General features: G+C 44.0%; 2 long non-coding RNA genes across 2 annotated transcripts; both read left to right on the top strand.

Annotated features, from left to right (window-relative positions):
* Positions 1–10,882: 10,882 nt before the first annotated feature.
* On the top strand, positions 10,883–15,321 carry LOC119882227. Its single transcript, XR_005440475.1, has 4 exons — positions 10,883–10,996; positions 11,682–11,711; positions 13,083–13,159; positions 14,685–15,321. It is a non-coding gene; the product is annotated as an uncharacterized LOC119882227 (long non-coding RNA).
* Positions 15,322–15,987: 666 nt separating this feature from the next.
* LOC119882226 lies at positions 15,988–17,328 on the top strand. Its single transcript, XR_005440474.1, has 2 exons — positions 15,988–16,355; positions 16,491–17,328. It is a non-coding gene; the product is annotated as an uncharacterized LOC119882226 (long non-coding RNA).
* Positions 17,329–22,923: the final 5,595 nt, after the last annotated feature.

Genomic DNA, 22,923 nt, shown 5'->3' on the forward strand with positions numbered 1-22,923 from the left:
CAGTCAGGCTACCTCTGGCTGGCACATGGAGGGCTGTGCGGTTCCCCAAAGAAATGCTACCCCACACCATTACTGACCCACCGCCAAACCGGTCATGCTGGAGGATGTTGCAGGCAGCAGAATGTTCTCCACGGCGTCTCACATCTGTCACATGTGCTCAGTGTGAACCTGCTTTCATCTGTGAAGAGCACAGGGCGCCAGTGGTGACTTTGGCAATCTTGGTGTTCTCTGGCAAATGCCAAACGTCCTGCATGGTGTTGGGCTGTAAGCACAACCCCCACCTGTGGACGTCGGGCCCTCGTACCACCCTCATGGAGTCTGTTTCTGACCGTTTGACCAGACACATGCACATTTGTGGCCTGCTGGAGGTCATTTTGCAGGGCTCTGGCAGTGCTCCTCCTGCTCCTCCTTGCACAAAGGCGGAGGTAGTGGTCCTGCTGCTGGGTTGCTGCCCTCCTACGGCCTCCTCCACGTCTCCTGATGTACTGGCCTGTCTCCTGGTAGCGCCTCCGTGCTCTGGACACTACGCTGACAGACACAGCAAACCTTCTTGCCACAGCTCGCATTGATGTGCCATCCTGGATGAGCTGCACTACCTGAGCCACTTGTGTGGGTTGTAGACTCCGTCTCATGCTACCACTAGAGTGAAAGCACCACCAGCATTCAAAAGTGACCAAAACATCAGCCAGGAAGCATAGGAACTGAGAAGTGGTCTGTGGTCACCACCTGCAGAACCACTCCTTTATTGGGGGTGTCTTGTCTTGCTAATTGCCTATAATTTCCACCTGTTGTCTATTCCATTTGCACAACAGCATGTGAAATTGATTGGCAATCAGTGTTGCTTCCTAAGTGGACAGTTTGATTTCACAGGAGTGTGATTGACTTAGAGTTACATTGTGTTGTTTAAGTGTTCCCTTTATTTTTTTGAGCAGTGTAATAAAACGATACTAATGAAGCATGCAGGGCGAAACAGTAAACACAGTAAAATATCAAATTTCCATCACACCTGTAACCTGCAGATCACAACCAGACAGCCTAATGTACAATGCGTCTACAACTACTGATAGCTTATAAACTACTGTAAGTCAATACATTCCCCAGACTCTCAAACCTCTCCTGCCTCTCTCTCTCTCTCTCTCTCTCTCTCTCTCCTTCACCCCAACCGGTCGAGGCAGATGGCCGCCCACCCTGAGCCATGGTTCTGCTCTTAAAAGGAAGTTTTTCCTTGCCTCTGTCGCCTAGTGCTTGCTCTTGGTGGGAACTGTTGGGCTTCTGTAAATAGCATCATAGAGTACGGTCTAGACCTGCTCTTTTATGAAAAGCGCTGTGAGATAACTGTTGTTGTGATTTGGCGCTATATAAATAAAATTGAATTGAACTGAAACCAGTGTAACGTTATAACTGAAAAACTGTAACGTTACATGATCAACAATAAACTTGTAACTTGTTTGCGGGTTATGTTAATAATTAATGTGATGGCAGCCAGCAGGACGTAAATGATTATGTTGATCAACCACCACAAGTTTGGCAAGCAAACAAACGCTCATTCATCTTTTCATAGCGAACGACGGTTGGACGATGGTTGGCTGTGTGAGCATAATGGCTAGCATGACCTTCAGTACTAGATGAGGAATCTATAATTTTTCACAAAATGTTTTTGAAATTATTTAATTTGATTGATCTCCTCAAAACTTAGGCCTAACAGGGTGGGCACGTTATGATCAAACACATTAAACTGACTGAGATTTAGAAAATCACACAGCTAAATTCCCCTGCACTGGTGTGATGTCACCAGGTCACCTAATGAGAGTGATCAGTAAAAAGAAAAAAAGTTTTCCACTTAAAGGGACAGTTAATGCAACTCAACAGGGTGGACATGGTTGCTGGGGACAAACATAAAACCTTATTTTTTTTGTACAACAGTTTACAATTTTGATAAAAACAACATTAAATTAAATAGATATAAAAATACATAAATATTTAATTATTATCTTATTTAAGGTTTTTTTTTAGATCTAAGTTGAATGATCAACACATCCCATAGTACCTCTTAAACCAAAGCTTTTAAAATGTAAATAAAACACCTTAGAAGCCAATCTCACTGTAATCCTAATTAATAGCAATTAACCTTACATAAAAAAACATATGTATTTGTCCAAATTTGGACAAAATACAACATGATTTGTACTGGGGACGCAAAAGGCACCACATGAAAAAATTGACCCATTAACTAACCTCAGGTTACTAACCTATTTTGCATTCAGAGCTTCCTTGTTTGGGCCTTGTTGTATGAAGTTTTAAAGCCAAAGTTTATGATGAATGGCACAGCAGCTGCCGGTGTTTGTTGTCCTCTCTCACGTGTCGCCGTGCGCAACTGATAATACGTGTTACATAGGCAGGTTACAGGTAACGGAGGGAGGGGAATAATGGCAAGCTCATCAGACATTTCTTAAAAATAAACATTATTCATGAGTCCCGCACCTCAAGTCCGAGTCAAGTCTGAAGTCTTTCGAGGACGAGTCTCAAGTCAAGTCTGAAGTCACTGTGTGTGCGAATTAAGTCAGACTCGTGTCCGAGTCTCAAACTGGAGTCCGGCTGCACAATATTGGAATAAACTGACATTGTAATTTTTTTTTTTTCCTGCGATATATATTGCGATATGAAAAAATACAGGAATTTTCACCAGATGACTTAAATAGTAATATCTGGAATGAATTAAGTATCCTAGAATTATTGGGGTGATTTTGTATGGGAAATGTATAGGAAATAAAAAATAGATAGGCTGAAAAATGAATTAAGACTTTTTTGATTGCACCATCCTTTCTCTTTAATGCAATAAACACATTTTAAACAAAATTATAAAAAGAAAAAAAATAGAGCAGCCATACACCAGCTCCCTGAGTTGTTTTCAAAAAAACATAAAAACAAAGTGTTGTTGTATAAAATCTGGTTTGGTTTTCACGTAGACATCTTTTAACAAAATTATAAAACTAAAAGAGCAGCAGCACGACCAGTCTCCTGAGTGTTTTACAAAAATAAAACTTAAGATAAATATATAATTTACTGCAATAAATAACTGTATCAACTAATAATTTTAAATTTTAAATTTTTCCCCTTTTCTTACTTTTCTTAGCAACAAAGGAAAAAGTATTGGGTACATTGTTCAAACAAAGAAAATCTGCTTTCCTAGCAGCTAAACAAGTGTTAACTGTTGCATAATTTTGTGAAACATGGTCATTTCACTTTCTCTTAAGCATCTGTATGCATTACTCATTCAAGCTGAGAGGTTTTTGGCCAAGAATACCAGTCTGTCCACCATTGCAGGCTTGAGACAAGAGCGTTGGCAAGTGACAATGTTGCCACTTGCACTGAAAATCCTCTCTGAGGGGGAGCTTGTAGCAGGAATGTATAGATACTTACGGGCAAGCTTGGCGAGTCGTGGAAAGCTAACTCTGTGAGTTTTCCACCATGCAAGAGGATCTTCCTCTTTGTCTATGGAACGTGTCAGCAGGTAGTTTTTTTAACTTTGCTTCCACAGCATCCTTAAGGGTCAGAGAGGAATCATCCTTTACTGCAGCTCCGCTTTGTTTAAGGAAACTTCCCAAGGACTTCTTGGCTTTCTTTGCCTGTGATGTGTCAGCATCTTTTGGCTCCACTTCAGTGCTATAGCTTGGTGTCTCCTGGCATCCCATCATCTCTGATGCCACTCTGGCCTTGACTTGGGCCTTGTTATCTGAACATCCTGAAAGTGCATCTGTGAAATCCAGCAGTGGGCCCAGTGACTTGCTGACAGATTCCAGGACATCTATATCTTGCCAGGTTGGAATTAGATGCCGCGCCTTCTTGTCCGCATAGAGGACCTGAGTTAAAGCCTTCCACTGCTCTAGTATCCTGCTGATCATCATCTGCCTGGAACCCCATCTTGTTTGGCATTCTGATACAAGGGAATGTGATGGTAGATTGAGTTCCTTCTGGGCTTTTTCAAGAACACATCTGGCCTTCCAGCTGTGAGAGAAGTGACCCACCAGCTTCTTGCAGACACCTGCAGCACGGTCAACGCGTCCATCCTTTTTCACTGCATTTTCTAAGGGAAAAAAATAGATGACTTGTCTAATCCCACATATAAGGAGTAGCAGTAGTCAAGGCGGGAAGTTATAAAGGCATTAATCACCCTCTCCAAATCTTTAAGAGGGAGATAGGCCTTTACCTTGGCTATAGTTCTCAACTGGAAAAAGCAGGATCTAACAGTGGCGGATATCTGTTTATCAAATTTAAATGCACTATCCAATACAACACCAAGACTCCTCACAGTTGAGTGGTTGTTTGAAGTTAAAGGGCCCGAGAGAATCTACATCAAGCAGTTCAGGGTGTCCAAACACTATAATCTCTGTCTTGTCTCCGTTTAGGTTGAGGAAGTTTACGTTCATCCACATTTTACATTACATTCAGGGGCAAATAAATTTGAATTTCTGCAAAGAGACCTCATACCTCTCAAAAATGGAGGCCAGGGGCAGCATATACAAAGAAAATAAGATGGGGCCAAAGACAGAACCTTAAGGGACACCACAGGTAAATGGGGCCGTCTCAGAGGAATAATCACCGAGGTGGACAGAGAAGCTCCTATCTGTTAGGTAGGACTGAAACCACCTAAGTGCAGTACCTTTGATTCCCACACAATTTTCCAACCGTGACAAGAGGAAAGAGTGGTGAACAGTGTCAAAGGCAGCAGTGAGGTCTAAGAGCACTAGGGCGGCAGAGACTCCTGAGTCAACAGTTAAAATCAACTCATTAAAAACTCTTAAAAGTGCCGTTTCAGTGCTGTGACAGGGTTTGAAGCCGGACTGGAACTTTTCATAAAAATTATTATTAATTAAAAATGTTTGCAGCTGGGTAAAAACTACTTTCTCCAGGACTTTAGATAAGAAAGACAGTTTAGAAATGGGCCTGAAGAAAGAAGAGAGAACAGAGGGGTTGAGATTTTACTTTTTTAGCAGGGGCTGTACAACAGCGTGTTTGAAGGCGGACGCAACATAACCAGAGACAAGACAGGTATTTATCAATGACAAAATACATGGTCCAATGGTATCAAAGACTTCTTTAATCAGACGAGAGGGAATGCTGTCTGAGGGACAATTTGTGGGCCACAGATGATGGACCACCTCAGATAGGGAGGAGGTTGATATGGGCTCAAACTGATCTAGGACCGCAAGGCACATAGGAGGAACAGAGGGATCATGGTCAGAGGATGCGGTTACAAAGGATTGAAGAGCAAAAATTTTCTCAGCTAAGAATTTTAGGAAAGCGTCACAGAGGTCCAATGTAGGTGTAATAGGAGCAGAGTTTCGGGGATATTAAAAAGAATCTGTGGGGTGTGACAGTTGTTGGCGACCAGCTTAGAAATAAAATCAGATTTTGCAGATTTTACAGCTCTCTGATAGTCAGCTAGATATTGCTGTAGGATTTCATATGACACTCTGAGTTTATCTTTCTTCCAGCTTCTCTCAGCGTGCCAACATGCACGTCTCTTGTGCACAGGTGGTGTCATTTAACCAGGGCTCTGAAAGTGCTTTAGTGCGTTTCATCCTCAACGGAGCTACAGAGTCCAAGATGTTTGTGCAGGTTGAATTAAAAAGAGTAATAGGTTCATCAGCACCAGTAGCATCACCTCCATCCAAGTTATAGAGCACAGAGTCTTTGAAAGCAGCAGAGAACTGTGCCGGGGTTTGACTGTTAATTACACAACGGCAGCGTGCAAAAGGAGATTTGACCACAGAACATGGGACTGTAATCGTAAATAAGAAAGGGAAATGATCCGAAATACATACGTTACAGATTTCATTTACATGAACACACAAGCCATGAGACAGCACAAGGTCTAATGTGTGTCCCTTTTCATGTGTTGGGCCAGACAATGATTGAGTGAGATTAAAAGAGTTAAGAAGATTTAAGAAGTCTTTAACCATAGGTTTGCTTTCACAGCATACGTGTTTATAAATTATAAAATGGTCGTAGTTTAACCTGATACCTGCTATAAAATCAGCAAACTCTTGCATAAAATCTTTGTGGAATTTCGGTGGACATAGCGTCGGAGAAGAGGCGTTTAATTCAAATAGCTTCAGCTCAAAGCTAGAATAGGTGACAGATGACGACAGCCGACACTGGAAGGTGGATTTAAACACAATGGCAAGTCCTCCACCTTTGCCAGTGGTCCGAGGAGAGCTAAAAAATGTACAGTTTGGAGGGAGAAGCTCAGAAAAGGAAGCAGACTCACCAACATGAAGCCAAGTCTCGGTCAGCAGCATAAAGTCCAATTTATGGTATGTAAAAAAGTCATTCAGCAACAAAAGTTTTGGTGGCCAGTGATCTGACATTAATCACGGCTAAACGAAGAGTTAAATCCAAACTGTCTGGTTTTGACACCCGCTGCAGTGTGCGTAGATTAGCCATATTCACACCACGTCAACAGTGAGAAGTTTCCTCACCAACGCCGGGTTTCCCAGCCCGGTGTCGGCCCCCAGGGCACCGTGTGTCAGGCCGGGAGGAAAGTGGAACGGCGCCCGAACCAGATGCTGTCACCAAGGCAGCCCATCGAGAGATGCTGTGAAGCCAAGTCGGCAAGAAGGAAGCCCACAGCAGGCAATGACACAACAGGAGTTGGGCTGGGGAAGACAGGTCGAATCCATTGCAGGCGCGAGACCTCCGAATACCGGCAGCCACAGACAGCGGGGTGACAGCAGCCCCCACCGCAGAGGAGACGAGGATGAGGCACATCCGAGGACCTCAAGTAAGCCTTGATGTGAACCAGCACTCCGGCACGCTTTCCACGTCTCCTGTGGTGCTTTTTCCGTGGAAGATCACACAGGACACAGCACAGGTAGTCTGGGATGTTGGACAACCATGGGGGGAAGCCTCCAGCCTGTTCTCCCAAACCATCTCTAGACAGCCCCAAAGCCTCACAGGACGCTCGGATGTCAAACAAAGTTTGGCAATCATAAACGAGAAGGCTAGTTTCCATCCCGGCAGCAAAAACAGAAGTAAAGCAGCAGCAAACAAAAGGCAGATGCAGCGTGATGCTGACAGACGGCTTGCCTTACACACTGGCGCCATCTGATTACGTTATAAAATTTTATGTAGCATTAAGTATAAATATGTATGTTGTTACGTCCTAAGGTCTAGTGGTAAACTGGAGACAACATAAAGGTGTGGCTTCCCATTCCCAAGCTTGGCCAAAACACAGGAAATACAATTTCGCAGTTTTTATTAGCTTCAGAGTTGAGCAGTGCCCAGAACAACAACCAAACTGACTGTCCGAAGGAGGAATAGTCGTAAGCATTCAAAGTCCACGGGGCACCATCAACCTGTTCACGTTTCTAACAGATTTTCCCCACTCAGCGACACACCCGCTGAGAAACCAACTCTGATCATTGGCAGCTCCATTTTGAGAAACGCGAAGTTAGCGAAGCCAGCGGCCATAGTTAAGTGCATCCCTGGGGCCTGAGCGGGCGACATTGAGTCTTATTTAAAACTGCTGGCTAAGGATAAACGTAAATACAGTAAGATTGTTATTCACGTCGGCGGTAATGACTCCCGGTTACGCCAATCGGAGGTCACTAAGATTATTGTTGAGTCGGTGTGTACATATGCAAAAACAATGTCGGACACCGTAGTTTTCTCTGGACCCCTGCCAAATCTGACCAGTGATGACATGTATAGCCGCATGTCGTCATTCCGCCGCTGGTTGTCGAGGTGGTGTCCAGCAAACGATGTGGGCTTTGTTGATCATTGGCAGACTTTCTGGGGAAGACCTGGTCTGATCCGGAGAGACGGCATCCATCCCACTTGGGAAGGAGCAGCTCTCATTTCTAGAAATCTGGCCAAGTTTATTAGTGGACCAAATCCATGACAACCCAGAGTTGAGACCAGGAGGCAGAGTCGCAGTCTAACACACTTCTCTGCCCTTCTTTTTCAGCAGTTACCCACCCAAAACCCTACGCAGAGTCGCAGTCTAACACACTTCTCTGCTCCTCCATTTCAGGAGTTACTTAGTGAAAATCCTATAGTGATGGTGTCTGTCCCCTGACCATTGAAATTATTTAAAAAGGTAAACAGAAGAGGAGCTGTGCATAGAAACCTCATAAAAATTAAAACCACAAGAGCAATAGTGCAAACGAATAGGAGAGTTAAATGTGGACTCTTAAACATCAGATCTCTCTCTTCTAAAGCTGTACTAGTAAATGAACTAATATCAGATTATGATATTGATTTATTTGATCTTACTGAAACCTGGCTGGGTGATGGAGAATATGTTAGCCTAAATGAATCCACCCCTCCCAGTCATATTAATACTCACATTCCTCGAGGCACAGGCCGAGGAGGTGGAGTTGCAGCTATCTTCGACTCTAGCCTACTAATCAGCTCTAAACCTAAACCAAACTATAACTCATTTGAAAGTCTTGTTCTTGGTCTTTCGCACCCAAGTTGGAAATCACTGCAACCAATTCTCTTCGTTATAGTGTACTGAGCACCTGGCCCGTATTCTGAATTCTTATCTGAATTTGCAGAGTTTTTGTCAACTTTAGTCCTTAAAACGGACAAAGTTATTATTGTAGGGGATTTTAATATTCATGTGGACGTTGAGAATGACAGCTTTAGTACTGCGTTTATCTCTCTGTTAGATTCCATTGGCTTCTCTCAGAGTGTTCATGAACCGACTCACTGTTTTAACCACACCCTCGACCTTGTTTTGGTGTATGGTATTGAAATTGAACATTTAGTGGTGTTCCCACAGAATCCCTCTTTATCCGACCACTGTTTGATAACTTTTGAGTTTGTATTGCTGAACTACACGCCATTGGGCAAAAATTTCTATACAAGATGTCTGTCTGATAGTGCTGTAGCTAAATTTAAGGATGCGATTCCATCAGCTCTAAATACATTATCTAGTCACAAAGTAACGGAGGACTCTTGTTGATAGTGCTGCAGGCTCGCTGCGAATGACAGTGGACTCTGTAGCCCCTCTAAAAAAGAAAATACTAAAACAAAGACGGTTAGCTCCATGGTATAATACTGAAACTCGCAAATTAAAGCAAATATGGAGGAATTGGCGTTCCACCAAAGTGGAAAATTCTCGTTTAATTTGGCAAGATAGTCTTAAAACTTATAGGAAGGCCCTCCGTAATGCTAGAGCAGCATACTACTCGTCATTAATAGAGGAAAATAGGAACAACCCCAAGTTTCTTTTCAGCACTGTAGCCAGGCTGACAGAGAGTCACAGCTCTATTGAGCCAAGTATTCCCATAGCTCTCAGTAGTTACGACTTCATGAGCGTCTTTAATGATAAAATTCTAGCTATTAGAGACAAAATTCACCAAGACCTGCCCTCAACTGGCACCGACTTATCTCTTAACTCAGGAACCTTAGAAACAGCTGTAGAACCAGATACATGTTTAGACTGTTTTGCTTCACTCAATCTTTACCAACTAACTTCAATAATTTGCTCATCTAAACCGTCAACCTGCCTCTTAGACCCCATCCCGAGTAGGTTGCTTAAAGATGTTTTACTCTTAGTCAGCACCTCTATACTAGATATGATCAATCTATCTTTATCAACAGGCTATGTACCACAGTACTTTCAAGTAGCTGTAATTAAACCTTTTCTGAAAAAGCCCAAACTTGATCCGGATGTTTTAGCCAACTATAGACCTATATCTAACCTTCCATTTCTCTCTAAGGTTCTGGAGAAAGCAGTTGCTAAACAGCTGTGTGACTTTCTACAGAGCAATAGTTTATTTGAGGATTTTCAGTCAGGATTTAGAGCTCGAAAAAGTCTGTTAAGACTCTTCAGCTGATCCAGAATGCTGCAGCACGTGTTCTGACAGGAACCAGGAAAAGAGATCACATTTCTCCTGTTTTAGCTTCTTTGCATTGGCTTCCAGTAAAATCCAGAATAGAATTTAAAATCATTCTTCTTACCTACAAAGCTCTTAATGGTCAGGCACCATCTTATCTTAAAGAGCTCATAGTACCTTACTACCCCACCAGAGCACTGCGCTCCCGGAATGCAGGGTTACTTGTGGTTCCTAAAGTAGACTTGGAGCCAGAGCGTTCAGCTATCAAGCTCTTCTCCTGTGGAACCAGGTTCTAGTTTGGGTTCAGGAGGCAGACACCATCTCCACATTTAAGAGTAGGCTTAAGACTTTCCTCTTTGATAAAGTTTACAGTTAGGGCTGGCTCAGGTGAGTCCTGAACCATCCCTTAGTTATGCTGCTATAGGCCTAGACTGCCGGGGGATTTCCTATGATGCACTGAGCTCCTCTCTCCTCTACTTTCTCTCCCTCTGTATGCAACCTCATCCCATTATTGCATGTTACTAACACAACTTCTCCCCTTTCTGGTAGTCTTGTGCTTTCTCGTCCCTCTCCTCTCTCCTCCTATTACTTCCTGCAGGTGTTTCTGGCTCTGGATCTGTGGCTGTGGGTCACCTGCTGGCCCCGTGTTCCTGCTCGACACCCTCTGCTGCAACGACTATTTTTGCTAGTCTTATTGTTATTATTGTTATTATAATCATTAACATTACGCCTGTTACCGTTAACACTACTATAAATATCTGTACCATTTTTCATTTAGTCTATAGCAACATCACCTTTACTGTCTGTACCTCTGCACTGTAAACCCAGATTTTGTTTCTAATTAAACTTACGAGTGATCATTACTTATTCTTTTATGTTTTGTCAAAACCTGCTATCATTACTAAACAACATTAGTTGTTTGTACTATTTAGCTGAAAGATTAATTGCACTAATCATGTTTAGTAGAGATAACTTGGTATGTTTAGTTTCATAAGGAAGGGGAGTGGCTAATTCAAAAACCTGCCTGGTCACGTGAAAAGACCTGCGTCTAACGTGCGTCCAAGAGGCTCTACACCTGGCGGGACGAGCACAGGCCTCGGCAGCAGACGGTACCCTGACTAGGAAGCAACATTACTGCAAGTGGAATGGTTCGTATTTAAAATAACTATTGTAGCCTAGTTATCTTTGTGGGAATTTTTAATACCCAAAAGCTTGCAGATAATTTGTTGACGCAACTTTTTTTCCCGTCTAATGTTACTGTTTGAACCTGTGCATGGTGTTAATACATGCTTATTGGTAACACTAGCTAGCTAAGTTACTCAAAAAAGTGTCATCTGAATGTTAAAGTTAGCTTAGTGTTAACAGTCTAAGGATTGCTCACATACCGGCGAGTTTGCTCGACTGCAAAGGAGTGTAAATTAGCTCTCGCTGTGGTGGTGTAAATGGTAATGAATAATTATCGATTTTCAAATATTGCACCTGTGAATACAGAACGGAATATTTTGTAGCCTTTTTTGCCGTCAATACTGCCGACGTTGTCTTTGCTGTAATCAAATCAGTATATGTTTATGTTTAACATGAAGTGTACTACTGCTTGAGTGCAGTAAATCTATGGGAAACATCCCTATGTAAAGTTACAGACAAGGCTAGCAGCAGCAGCGCCGCGTCAGACACGTTTCTGGTGTGCAAAGACAAAACACCACGAAGCTGACACATGCCGGTTTTCTCTGTAAAACAGGCGTCGTTTCGGTTCTATTACCTTATAGTATTTAACAGTGACATTGTTGAACTGAGTCGTTGAGCTAAACGTTTTCCTGTTTTCTATTGTTACAGATCCTTGTGGTGTTAGGATGCTGTGGAAGTGTAAGTACTGTGAGTTTATGTGTGAGAAAAGGGGTTACCTTTTAAAACATTATCGTTTAAAACACGGAAACTTTGGTAGAACTGTCCCATTTCCCTGCTTACACCAACAATGTGTGTGCACATTCAACTCCATTAATGCACTTAAGGTCCACTTAGCAAAGATTCACCAGAAAACCCAGGGTGCACAACTGAGTGAAACTGCCCAAGTAACCTTTCACTGTCAGTCATGTGATTTTTCTGCACCATGCACAGAAGCAGTCTTTCTCACTCATCTGCGCAGTACACATTTAAAGGTAAATCACAGAGTCCAGTGCCCATATAATGGCTGTAACTTTCACACAAATGTGTATTCTACATTTAATGCACACAGAAGTAAGGAGCACAGAACACACAACTGGAGGATGTTTAGGCCAGAAATAGTCTCTAGTAGTGTAACTAATGAAATGGCCCAAGAAGAACATGAGCCTCCAAATGACACCCTTGAATCAGAAGACAGTGAGGATTCTACCAATGAAGATCTTAATGATCTAGAGAAACAGCTGGAGCACAACCTAGCAGCTCTTTTTTTAAAGATGCAAACAGTCCTACACATTCCAGAAAGTACAGTACAAGAAGTCATAGAACAGCTGTTACAGATGTGTGAACTATCCCAGCCACTGCTGCATAATGCACTCAAGGACATTCTGAAACAACAGACAGATGTAGATGATTCAGTTGTGGAAGAGTTAGTAAGGGCTGCCGCAAAGGGCAATGTGATCATGAAATTCTGTGGCAAGGATGGCCCCTTATCAACAACAAAAAGGAGAGCAGCATATGTGAATAAAAACTTCACAGAGGTTAAACCAGTGGAGTACATTATTGAAAGAGGAAAAAAATCTAGCGCTGTATATGTTCCTTTGCATCCAATGCTACAGAAGATGTTGAATAGGGCAGATATTTTGGACAAAGCTCTTCCCGTCCAAAAGCATGTGCAACATGAGTACAGTTCATACAGAGATGGCTCGTACTGTAATGACAATGTCCTCCTTAAAGGGGATGAATTCAAAATCGCTGTTGGACTTTATACAGATGATTTTGAAGTGTCCAATCCTTTAGGAACATCGAGAAAGAAACACAAAATGAGTGCAGTTTATTGGGTGATAGCTAATGTGCCACCAAAATACAGATCCACACTCCACTCCATTCAGCTTGCTGTTTTGTGTAAATCCTCTCATGTAAAAGAATTTGGCTACGCTAAAATTCTCCGCCCTCTCATTCATGATCTGGCTTCTTTGGAGCAACATGGTGTATATGTTGAGAAGTTGGGAGAATCTGTCAAAGGTACAGTTTTATATGTGGCTGCTGATAACCTGGCTGCTCATTCTCTGGCAGGATTCTTCGAAAGCTTTATGGTGGACAGATTCTGCAGGTTCTGTATGGCGACGAGAGGCGAGATGCAAGGCAAGGAGGTAAATTCAGGTGCTTTTGAACACCGCACTATAGACACTCACAACCAGCAGGTGCAGGAGGTAAAGCATGATCCCACTGTGGCAAAAGAGTATGGTGTGAAAGGAGGGTGTGTATTGACTGACGGCCTGGAGCACTTTCATGTTGTCCGTGGGTACCCCCCTGACATCCTCCATGACCTTTTGGAAGGCATTGTTCCTATTGAGTTATCCCTCTGCATTTCAGACATGATTTCTAAGAAATATTTCACCATAGAAACACTGAACCATGCCATGAAAACCTTTGAATATGCTTTTCATGACAAAACTGACCAGCCTCAGCCAATTGCTCATGGCTTCTCTACCAAAGGGACCATAGGTGGCAATGGCCATGAGAACTGGGCCCTAATCAGGCTGCTCCCACTTATCATTGGTCATAAAGTCCCTGAAGGAGACAATGCATGGAACATTCTGCTGCTCCTAAAAGACATTGTTGAGTTGGCTGTCGCAACAAAGCACACTGAAGAGTCGGTGCATTTCCTTGACTGCAAAGTGTCAGAACATAGAGACTTGTTGCAAACAACTTTTCCAAATTTTAGATTACGGCCAAAACACCACTATATTGAGCATTACCCTGAGATGATCAAAGCATTTGGTCCCCTTTCAGATGTTTGGACAATGCGGTTTGAGGGAAAACACAAATTCTTCAAACGGGTCATTCGTAATGCCCACAACTTCAAAAATGTAGCTCTTACATTGGCTGTTAAGCATCAGAAAATGATGGCTTACTATTTGGACACAAGTTCATTTTTCAAGCCTTCAATTGAAATGGACAAGGTCACTACAGCATCGATCACATTTTATCCTGAGAATGTCCAACAGGTTTTCTGCCAGAGAGTTCCTCAGCTTACATCAGTTCTTGTTGCATCATCAGTCTATGTAGATGGAATTAGATATTGTGCTGACATGATAGTCTCTGTTGGTTCATGTGCTGGCCTCCCTTCATTTAGACAGATCAAACAGATAGTGGCACTTAACACTGAGATCCTGTTTGTTTGCAATGAGATGACTGCATGGTACCATGAGCATTTGAGATCTTTCGAACTCATCTGTGACAGCAGTAACCCCTCTCTGTGTGTGGTGCAGCTGAAAGAGCTGAATGATGTTTTCCCTCTTTCAGCGTACAGATATGGCGATAATTTGGTAGTGACCCTCAGGCGTTATATTCTCTGTTAAGAAGCCACAGTGTGATCTCTGCAATAAATCTAGGCTGTAATGGAACATTTTGTAGCTTATTTTAGAGCTCATGTTGAAATGTATAATGATACAGTCTCTGAGAAGTTTTTATTTTTCCCTAAATTTGTGACTTTTTTTGTAAATGTTTTTCTTACACATTTAAGTGGGGATTTCTTGTGAATTATACGTTGTTTTTTTTATGGATTTACCACTTTAATCTAAAGGGACAGTCACTATTTTCTATGCTCAGCAATTGAATGGCCTTTTGGATATTTATATTTCTAATGACCTAATTATTGTTTCTATTCCCAAGATGACTGCAAACCAGAAGATGACCTTGAGGGTCATTCTAACAGAGGCGGATATAAGAAAAGTCATCCTAACCACAAGGCCCTCTACAGTTGAAGATTTGATAAGCAAGCTTAAAGAATCACTGGGACTTCATTATAACTTTAGTCTCCAATACCAAGACCCTGAATTCAATAATGAACTATGCAATCTGACAGCTACTGAAGAACTTCCAGAAAAACCAACAATTAAAGTCATGCCTGTCCTTGAGCTGGTACCTGTCTCATCTGATGAAGTCTTCAGTGACACACCCAGTACAGCAGATACAGACATACTCTCACACTCATCTCAGGAGCGACATAAACAGTGGCCAGAATTTTTTGATATCCCTACCATGTCTGTGGATGTAGAGTATAGACTTAGGCAAGCAGATCTGCTGTTTATGAGTGAGGGTACATACCTTTAAAGTATCAAAAGAACTAAAACACGAGATACTTGAAAGATTGGCAGAGAGCATGTATAGCTACACAGCATACCCAACTGCTGCTCAGTTCGAAAGTGTTGCAGCAGCACTGATAAACAAGCACCCTTGTCTCCAGGAGCGAGGCTCAACCACTCGCTGTTGTGGTTGGAAAAATAGCCTTAAGCATAAAATGGGTAATTATCGAAATAAGCGTAGGCAATCAGGATGCCTTGATGTTTCAGTAAATGCAGGTAAGCGGGGAAGGCATTCAGCAGGACAACCAGCTAACAAGCGCATCAAGAAGGCAAACAAAGGTGAAATCAACTACTTGCCCAACTTTCCGGATGGATTTGATCAGGCAGCACTGGAGGGGGCCTGTAAAGACTTGGTTAATGAAATGCAGAAGAGAACACCAAATGGACCTCTTGTGAAACAGAAGATGGATCAGACTTTTTCTCTGAGAAGAAAAGAGGTAGTGGAGTCGGAACCCGCTATAAGCACGATGGTGAAACGCTGGCCTGCCCTTTTCACTGAAGATCAAGTATGTTTAAGAAAGAACATAACAAATAACTATCTTTCTATTATTATATATTGTGTCTAGATGTATATTTCTCTTGTCCTCTTTAAGGAAAACATTGGTATTTTTAATTTGGGGCATGATGTTTTTCATCAACATTGCAAATCATATAAAAAGGACATTCATGATGTTTTTCAGCACTACTTTGCAGATGGCTTAGCTGCCTTGTATAGTTCAGTTGATCTAAGTTCAGTTTTTTTGTTCTCTGTATTTTTCAGGTGTTCATGGAGTTCAGCAGGATTGTGGGCAAGAACCTCAAACAGGAGTTCTATGAGAGCATCAACCGGCACAGTCCTCGTCTCCTGGAGTTATTTCAATCCAAGAGAGGGAATGTTGGACAGTTGTTGACACAGATTTCACAACAGACCAATGCAAGTCCATACACATTCTGTACTTGGCGTTGTTTATCTCAGGTTTTGTATAAACATCATATCACAATGCTACTCTATTAGTTGTATAATTCAATCAAAACATTGCTTGTTTTTTTTAAGCTTTCTTATAGATCATTATTTGTTTTTTATTTTAGCTAGCTAACTTGTTGTACTGTGTTTAATTCTCAAAAGACTACAGAGCCAACTACGATCCGGACACAAGTGCTCAGAGGGCTTCCTATCATCCTTGGGGACAACCCTACAAACTTCTTCAAAGCAAGCTTTGTAAGTAAGCTCTTGCTTTCTTATATTTTTTACCATTATTTATTTTTCACCATGACACTCTTATATTGATTAAAGTTGTTTTTCAAATGAGAAATATAATGTAATGATTGTGCTCTTCTGTTATTCTTTATTTAGGAATCTGATGATGATGATTATTTTCGTGACCTTGACGTTGGGATTCTTCTTATTGAGCGTGAAGGTGCTGTGCTCACGTCTTCCCAGCATCTCAGTCCAGCCTCGTTGAAAATCGTCATTGAGGGAGAAGTTGTAATGGAGAACATTCAAGATCTGCCAAAAGCAATGTGCATTTGGACTCATGTATGCACTTCATCTTTACTACCGCAAGACCATGAAGCTCACATTTCAGTTCATCCAACAGGTATTGTTATTGTTAGGCCAGACTGACCTAAAGCCAAAGCTACAGAGTTTGAAAAATCAGCTCGCAATGTAAAAAGAGAGGTCAAGTCTACTGTAAGAGGCGGTTGACTACATTTTTCTTTTTGCCACACTAGTAAAATACTTTCTTACCTGTGGGGTAAACCTTTTTATTTTCTGTAAAACAAGCAGACGAACAGACACACGTAAAATGCAGACACACACGTACAACACCCACACACAACACACACAAACAACACTGACACCCTTAATTGCTGTAGGAATCATGCTGAAGGATGTGACTTGTGTGAAAATTAAAACTGAGAGGAGTTGTAGCAGAAAGACATAGGCCTAAGACATTATTGTTCTAGTTCTTCACCAGTCTATGTAGATTGTTCTGATATGATAGTCTGTTGGTTCATGCTCTGTCCTTCCTTCATTTAGGCAGATGATCAGAACAGATCCTGTTTGTTTGCGTTTTCTTGTACATTTGAGTGGGTGTTTCTGGTAAATTTTATTTTGTTTATGGATTTACCACTCAGGGGACATCTATGGTTTTATCTTGTAAATTAGAGACACATACACCCACACACGGCAACACAGACACGGGCAACACACACGGCAACACAGACACGGGCAACACACACATACAACACCCACACACGGGCAACACACACGGACAACACCCACACACGGGCAACACACACGGACAACACCCACACACACAAGGCAACACAGACACGGACAACACCCACACACACAAGGCAACACAGACACGGACAACACCCACACACAAGGCAACACAGACACGGGCAACACACACGGCAACACAGACACGGGCAACACACACATACAACACCCACACACGGGCAACACACACGGACAACACCCACACACGGGCAACACACACGGCAACACAGACACAGGCAACACACACACACAAGGCAACACCCACAGACACGGACAACACCCACACACACAAGGCAACACCCACAGACACGGACAACACCCACACACACAAGGCAACACCCACAGACACGGACAACACCCACACACACAAGGCAACACCCACAGACACGGACAACACCCACACCCACAAGGCAACACCCACACACACAAGGCAACACCCACACACACAAGGCAACACCCACACACACAAGGCAACACCCACACACAGGCAACACCCACACACAAGGCAACACAGACACGGACAACACCCACAGACAACACCCACACACACAGACAACATCCACACACAATTGTTTCAATGATTTGAAATGACCTTTTTAAGATTAATCATTTTAGATTGGATAATTGATGTTTTGATTGTTGATGTTTACCTGATGTTTGGCTGTGTTTTGCCATTTAAAAATAAAATAAAATGCATGGAAACATTAAGAGGTGTTTCTTTTTTTCCATCCATCCAATTTAATTGAAAATTTTTTTATAAAATATTTGTTTTAAAAATCAAAAGCTAATTAATTTAGAGGAAAATACAGTAATTGTGTTAAATGATGAGTAGCAATAACAAGTCATAATAGCTAGTTTTATCTAATGATTTTGAGAACACACTACTAATAAATATAAATACTAAACTTAAAGTTCCATGTTAATACAACTCAACATGTTTAGTTTCATCCTGTGTAAAAAGTTAGGGTTCCATGTTAATACAACTCAACATGTTTAGTTTCATCTTGTGTAAAAAGTTAGGGTTCCATGTTAATACAACTCAACATGTTTAGTTTCATCTTGTGTAAAAAGTTAGGGTTCCATGTTAATACAACTCAACATGTTTAGTTTCATCTTGTGTAAAAAGTTAGGGTTCCATGTTAATACAACTCAACATGTTTAGTTTCATCTTGTGTAAAAAGTTAGGGTTCCATGTTAATACAACTCAACATGTTTAGTTTCATCCTGTGTAAAAAGTTAGGGTTCCATGTTAATACAACTCAACATGTTTAGTTTCATCCTGTGTAAAAACTAAAGTGGTTTAAGGCAACGGGTTTCCACGCGATTTGCGAGTAAAGTCAACTAATTCGGGTTAAGAGTGTGTGTATATTGTGTAGGCTGCCTCCCTCCCCTCTCTCTCCTTCCATCCCTCTCTTTTTCTCTCTGTTCCTCTCCTGCTCTCTCTCTCTCTCTCTCTCTCTCTCTCTCTCTCTCTCCTTCACCCCAACCGGTCGAGGCAGATGGCCGCCCACCCTGAGCCATGGTTCTGCTCGAGGTTTCTGCCTCTTAAAAGGAAGTTTTTCCTTGCCTCTGTCGCCTAGTGTGTGCTCTTGGTGGGAACTGTTGGGCTTCTGTAAATAGCATCATAGAGTACGGTCTAGACCTGCTCTTTTATGAAAAGCGCTGTGAGATAACTGTTGTTGTGATTTGGCGCTATATAAATAAAATTGAATTGAATTGAATTGAATAAAGTTGTCATAAGACAATAATCAGAATTAAAGCTGCAAGCAGCATTGAGCGGGCCCAGCTGGGACTCTTGCATCATAAGCCAGCTGACAGGGCTCTGAAGTTCACAATGCAAAAATCACGCAGGTGACGTGTCGAAAATATCTTACAAAGTTTAGTTGAGGTGTCCGTTAGTTAGTCAATTCAAAGTGGCTGACTTCCGGTTGGGTTCAGGGTATAACTCTTGAGAAACAGGTTCTTTGTGAATATTTACTCACCAAGGCAAGAACATTTGATAAGAACTTTGAGATGGATGTGGTCAACCTCCGCTAAGGTGCTAAGTGGGGTAAAAATATGAAAGTGGCTTAAGAAATACATTTCAAAACGTGTCCTTTCCACATTCCAGTAAGTTGGCACTATCACTATGACTGGAATTGACATGTAAGTCTCTAAGAGGTTTACTTTTGGGGGAATTTTGGGACATTTCTGACCATGTCTAGTCCATTTACATGCTACTAACTACAGCTAACTAAACCTCTCTAAGACTGAACTCTTGGTCATTCCAGCCAAGCAATCCATCCACCATAACATCAAACTACAAATTGACTCCTCAACCATCACTCCAACCAGGGTGGTGAGAAACTTGGGTGTCAAAACTGATGACCAGCTGTCCTTGTCAGACCATATTGCTGCTGTCTCTCTGTCATGCTGCTTTGCTCTATACAACATAAGGAAAATCAGGCCCTACCTCACTCAGTACGCCACCCAGCTTCTGGTACAGGCCATGGTTATCTCTCGCCTCGACTATTGCAATGCCCTCCTAGCAGGTCTTCCAGCTTGTGCAGTGAAACCCTTACAAATGGTTCAGAACGCAGCAGCGCGTCTGGTTTTTGATCAGCCCAAAAAGACTCGTGTCACTCCATTACTCAGTGACCTCCACTGGCTCCCCGTGACCTCCAGAATCAAATTCAATTCAATGCTGCATACAGAGTGACTACTGGGTCTGCACCCATCTACCTAAACTCCATAATACAAACTTACGTTCATTCTCGGCCACTACGCTCCTCCAACGAACGCCGCCTGGCTCTGCCATCCCTTCACACAAAGCAATCCCAGTCCCGGCTGTTCTCATCTGTGACACCACGATGGTGGAAGGAGCTACCACACGCCATCAGAGCAGGGGCGTCCCTCTCTAACTTCAAGAAGCTCTTGAAAACGTCTCGGGTTACGTATGTAACCCTGGTTCCCCGAGAAGGGGAACGAGACACTGCGTCGGTTACGACACTATGGGAGCGCCTCTAGGCGAAGCAGGTCTGAACGTGAATGAAATCACTCCAATCCTATTGGCTTGTTGCTAGAACGGTAAGGTGTGACGGAATAACTGGAGGAGTATAAAGCACACCTGTACACACTCATCATTAGCTTAAACTATGAAGCAGGCGCTTCAGGCGGGGAGAGAGGTGCGGCGGGCCGACGCAGTGTCTCGTTCCCCTTCTCGGGGAACCAGGGTTACATACTTAACCCGAGACGTTCCCCTTCGAGGGAACTTGAACTGCGTCGGTTACGACACTATGGGAACGAGATACCCACTAAACCGTGCCGAAAACCCCGCCTGCCCCTGTGTGCAATAAAGTGGCACGACTAAGAGGAGAGCGCACGAGTGCCAGGTGCCGAAGGAAGGTCAAGACTGTAAAACCGAATGAATGTGTGCGGAGTGGCCCAGCCAGCCGCTAAACAAACATCCTGCAAAGAGGCCCCGGAAAGGAGGGGTCGAGAGGCCGCCATGCCTCTGGTAGAATGAGCCCTCACAGCCACAGGTGAAGGCAAACCGCGCACCTGATAGGCCAGGGAATAGTCTGAACAATCCAGTTGCTAATAGTAAGTTTGGATGCAGGGAGCCCGGCCCTGGGAGACCCAAAACACACTAGCAGCTGGTCAGCCTTCCTCCAACGGGAGGACCTCAGAGTGTAAATACTCAGTGCTCTGACAGGGCAGAGCAGATGAAGTCTCCCGTCCTCCGCCGTCACATGAGGTGGAGGATGAAATGCCTGCAGCACTGTGGACCCTGCCGCACAAGAAGGCACTTTAGGGATGTATCCTGAACAAGGGTGCAGGATAGCCCTAATATTCCCCGGGGCAAACTCCAGGCTTTGCGGGGAAACCGAAAGCGCTTGGAGATCCCCCACCCTCCTCAGAGAGGTGATAGCAAGGAGAAAGGCCATCTTGAGGGTCAAGTGCTTAGCCTCAGCTGACTCCAGGGGTTTGAAGGGGGCCTCAGCCACCGCCCCAAGAACCACTGCCAGATCCCAAGTGGGAACCTTGGACCGAGTCGCAGGTCTCATCCTCCGGGCACCACGGAGGAAACGTACAACCAAGGGAAGTTTCCCCAAGGACCTCTCCCTCAGAGAGGTGTGGAAAATAGCTGCCGGCAGACCAGCAGAGAACCGGTCCTGGAGGAACTCAAGTACCTGAACCACCGGGCAGGTAACAGGGTCCACCGACCGCTCCCTACACCAAGTGGAGAAAACACTCCACTTCAGGCCGTACATCCTCCGTGTGGACGGGGCCCTGGAGCTCAGGAGGGTCTCGACTGCTCCGGCTGTTAGACCCGCCTCTAGGTACTGTGCCCCCTCAGGGGCCAGACCCACAGTCGCCATATGGCGGGGCAAGGGTGAAGAACCCGGCCCTGCGCCTGGGACAGCAGGTCTCTCCTCAGAGGGACCCGCCACGGCGGGCCGTCCAGGAGCGACATGATGTCCGAGAACCACACCCGGGTTGGCCAGAACGGGGCTACGAGCAGTAGGCCGACATTGTCCTGGCGAACCTGCTCCAGAACCCCGGGAGCAGAGCGACTGGGGGAAAAGCGTACAGACGTAGCCTCGGCCACGAATGTACCATGGCGTCCAGACCCAACGGGGCTGGAGGAACGAGAGAAACCATAGCGGGCAGTGCGTAGTCTCTTGAGACGCAAACAGATCCACGTCTATGGGGCTGAACTCTTCGCACAAGAGCTCCACCACTTCGGGGGGGAAGTCTCCATTCCCCGGGCCTCAGCCCCTGCCTCGACAGCAGGTCTGCTCCCTGATTCTGCGTCCCCGGGAGATACATCGCCCTGAGCGATAGTAACCTCTGCTGGGACCACAGGAGGATCTGATACGCCAGTCTGTCCAGAGGGCGCGAGCGCAGACCGCCCTGGTGATTCAGATAGGCCACCACCGCTGTGTTGTTCTCTTCTGAACGAACCAGGACGTGGTGGCCTTGGAGATCAGGCAGGAAACTCCTTAGAGCCTGGAACACCACCAACATCTCGAGACAGTTGATATGCCACTCGGATTGATGCACCTGCCAGGATCCCCTTGCAAAGCGGCCGTCCATGACCGCGCCCCAGCCCGTGAGGGAGGCGTCTGTCGAAATAACCAGCCGGCGACAAGACCCTCCCAGCACGGGCCCCTGGGACAGGAACCAAGTTTCCTTCCAAACTGATAGGGAACGAAGACACTTGCGCGTAACCCAAATCAGACGGAGAGGATTTCCCATCGGGGAAAAACCCTTGTTCCTTAGCCACCACTGCAGGGGTCTCATGTGCAGCAGTCCAGATGGTATTACGCTGGACGCAGTTGAAAGTGTTTCATAGTGATGGCGTGGCCTAACTTCACCCCTTTCACGGCAGCCAATATGGTGTCGACACGTGCCGGAGACAATTGTGCCCGCATCGTTGTCGAATCCCATACAACCCCTAGGAACGTAATCCGTTGGGTGGGCGCCAGCACGCTCTTCTTTGCGTTGAGCCTCAGCCCTA

The sequence above is a fragment of the Micropterus salmoides genome, unplaced genomic scaffold (assembly GCF_014851395.1).
Source record: "Micropterus salmoides isolate LMB-PRFRI ecotype aquatic unplaced genomic scaffold, ASM1485139v1 Ms_hic_scaffold_3, whole genome shotgun sequence".
Lineage (NCBI taxonomy): Eukaryota > Metazoa > Chordata > Actinopteri > Centrarchiformes > Centrarchidae > Micropterus > Micropterus salmoides.